The sequence below is a fragment of the Eurosta solidaginis genome, unplaced genomic scaffold (assembly GCF_040869045.1).
Source record: "Eurosta solidaginis isolate ZX-2024a unplaced genomic scaffold, ASM4086904v1 ctg00001089.1, whole genome shotgun sequence".
NCBI lineage: Eukaryota > Metazoa > Arthropoda > Insecta > Diptera > Tephritidae > Eurosta > Eurosta solidaginis.
Window position 1 is genome coordinate 646,578 of NW_027136927.1, and position 3,963 is coordinate 650,540.

Here is a 3,963-nt window from a genome sequence, read left to right on the forward strand (position 1 = left end):
TTTCCTTTGACTTTGCCGGGGTTGGCCTTAGTCCGTCCAGGGTTCCTGAAAGCAAAAATTCCTACCGGTCGTTCTAAATGAATAACCATGTTGATTCCATGTAAAAACGTTATAAATATTTATTTCATCAAATCTACTTCTACTCCTAGCTTATTCCCTTACTTTGTAATAGGTGACTGAGGTAATAAAGCCCTCGGCCAACCTCAGCGGTCGAATGGAGTAATAAAGCCTCCAGATGAATATACTTTAGTACAAATGAAGTCAAAAACCTTCAGGTGTACTCTTGGTCGGTAGTCATAAAACCTACCGACTCGTATGCCTGTCTCCTAATCTCTGAATTTTAATGCGAATTCGGCGCCCGTATATACTAATTTTTTAATATAAAAATAAAAATAAATAGATTACATATATATAATCTGCACTTTTACATACATAATTATTTCGAATTATTTTCACAATTTTTCAAACTTTAAATAGGTGTTTTTGCATCAAACTGCAAACGGTCAAAAATTAGCGCACAAATGTTTACTAGGCAACTCTGTCTAGTGAGAGAGCGATCAGCTGACACGTTCATACGGAAAAAATCAAAATTGTTTTGATTTCTACGTTCCGGGCTACGTACATTTTACATGCATGCTTATGCAAACATCAACTTTTTCCAATTTAATTTTTGATGTTGTAAAAGGCTGGAATTAATATTAAATAAATATAAATAGATTACATATTTATAATCTGCACTTTTACATAATTATTTCGAATTATTTTCACAATTTTTCAAAATGTAATTAGGTGTTTTTGCATGAAACTGCAAATGGTCAAAAATTAGCGCACAAAAGTTTACTAGGCAACTCTGTCTAGTGAGAGAGCGATCAGCTGACACGTTCTTACGGAAAAAATCAAAATTGTTTTGATTTCTACGTTCCGGGCTACGTACGTACGGGCGTTGCACGTCGGTGAGTTTTCGTTCACATTGCACACTCATAAGATAGGTCGTGTCAGCTGACACGTTTTTGGTACGTACGTTCGTGAGTAATGCGGCAGTAATGCGGCAGTTACCGACGTGCAACGCCCGTACGTACGTAGCCCGGAACGTAGAAATCAAAACAATTTTGATTTTTTCCGTAAGAACGTGTTATGCGGCAATTACCCACCGACGTGTGCCGTACGTACGGCCGTTTGTCGTACGAAGCACGTTTGACCGAACTCTCAAGCCCGTAGGAATCATTGTGTGCGTCTGTGTACATGTACATAACATATTTGTGTGAGCATTGTTTACAGATAAGCACTATTGCCATTGACCATTTTGCATGCATGTTTATGGAAACATCAACTTTTTCCAATTTAATTTTTGATGTTGTAAAAGGCTGGAATTAATATTAATTATATATAAATAGATTACATATTTCTAATCTGCACTTTTACATAATTATTTCGAATTATTTTCACAATTTTTCAAACTTTAATTAGGTGTTTTTGTATAAGACTGCAAACGGTCAAAAATTAGCGCACAAAAGTTTACTGGGCAACTCTGTCTAGTGAGAGAGCGATCAGCTGACACGTTCTTACGGAAAAAATCAAAATTGTTTTGATTTCTACGTTCCGGGCTACGTACGTACGGGCGTTGCACGTCGGTGAGTTTTCGTTTACATTGGACACTCATAAGATAGGTCGTGTCAGCTGACACGTTTTTTCTACGTACGTTCGTGAGTAACCACGGCTTCAGCTTATCGCTCTCTCACTAGACAGAGTTGCCTAGTAAACTTTTGTGCGCTAATTTTTGACCGTTTGCAATTTTATGCAAAAACACCTAATTAAAGTTTGAAAAATTGTGAAAATAATTCGAAATAATTATGTAAAAGTGCTGATTATAAATATGTAATCTATTTATACTTATTTAATATGTATTCCGGCCTTTTACAATATCAAAAATTAAATTGGAAAAAGTTGATGTTTCCATAAGCATGCATGCAAACTGGCCAATGGCAACAGTGCTTTGTTGTAAACAATACACACACAAATATGTTATGTACATGTACACAGACGCACACATTGATTCCTACGGGCTTGAGAGTTCGGTCAAACGTCTTCGTACGACAAACGTCCGTACGTACGGCACACGTCGGTGGGTAACTGCCGCATAACTGTCGCATAACCACGGCTTAACGTTGTGTTCCCAATGCTTCTGCCTTCTGTTGTATGGCATGCGTTGGTTTGTTATACGCGTGTAAGTATGTATAGCGAAATTTCAATTAGTAGCGGCGCTTATTGCGGCAGTTACCCACGAACGTACGTAGAAAAAACGTGTCAGCTGACACGACCTATCTTATGAGTGTGCAATGTAAACGAAAACTCACCGACGTGCAACGCCCGTACGTACGTAGCCCGGAACGTAGAAATCAAAACAATTTTGATTTTTTCCGTAAGAACGTGTCAGCTGATCGCTCTCTCACTAAACAGAGTTGCCTAGTAAACTTTTGTGCGTTAATTTTTGACCGTTTGCAATTTTATGCAAAAACGTCTAATTAAAGTTTGAAAAATTGTGGAAATAATTCGAAATAATTTTGTAAAAGTGCTGATTATAAATATTTAATCTATTTATACTTATTTAATATGTATTCCGGCCTTTTACAATATCAAAAATTAAATTGGAAAAAGTTGATGTTTCCATAAGCATACATGCAAAATGGTCAATGGCAACAGTGCTTATCTGTAAACAATACACACACAAATATGTTATGTACATGTACACAGACGCACCCATTGATTCCTACGCGCTTGAGAATTCGGTCAAACGTGCTTCGTACGACAAACGTCCTTACGTACGGCACACGTCGGTGGGTAGTAACTGCCGCATATGTTGACGACTTGCTGCTGATCTCCGTTCACTTAAGGTATTAGGTATGTTGTATTTGTAGCTGGGTGTATTGGATTTTGAGTGTGCAAAGGGTTGATTGACCGCTGCATTTTTATGTTTTGTGCGTATCTACCTCCCTTCCAAATATTAAATGCGTGTTAGGGTGATCCTATATTTAAAATTTATGTTTACGAAAATGTAAATATTTTGCTTGCGTGCAAAAGTGCGCAAGTCTAATTTGTCCTTCAATTTAGTAATTATCCATTCAATGTACAACAGAATATATGTATTTATGGTATAATTCTTAAAGGTATACATATGTATATTTCTGGTGCTTCATATAAAATATATAAGTGATAAATTCAAATATTATTATAAATTGCAAGTTATTTCAAAATGTATATTCTTTAGAAAAATGTATTGATATGTGTATGTTGTGAAGATACAAAGTCCTCGGCTTTGGGGTCCTCACATATTGTCTCAGATGACCACTGCGTTTCCTAAAGGAAATTTCCATCCCGAAAACTACAATTTCGCCTTAAACAGAAACGGTATGGCAACGCTTCTGGCAAAACAACAAACATTATGAAAGTTCAAAAATCCCCAAATACGTCAAAAAAATTAGAGTGGAACTACCTTCTTTTTAACACGCTTTTATTAGCTTGGCCTGTATGTAGCGGAATCTTTGAGCTTAATTTTCACCGCTTTCTAGAAGTCCGATTAATTTGAAACTTTGCATACGTATCAAGGACCGATGACAATGCATTAATATAATGGTGTGTTGACATAAGGGCAACGGCCATAAGGTCAATTGGCGTTATTACCAGTTTGAATGGCCATAAGTTTGATTGAAACTTTGCACACGTATCAAGTGTCGATGACAATGCATTAATGTGATGCTGTGGTAACATAAGGTCAACGGCCATAAGGTCAATTGGCATTATTACCACTTTGAGTGGCCATAAGTTTGATTGAAACTTCGCACACGTATCAAGGCTCGATGACAATGCAATAATGTGATGGTGGGTTGACATAAGGTTAACAGACATAAGGTCAATTGAACTTATGACCACCCCAAATGGCCATAGATTTGAAACCTTGCACATAAT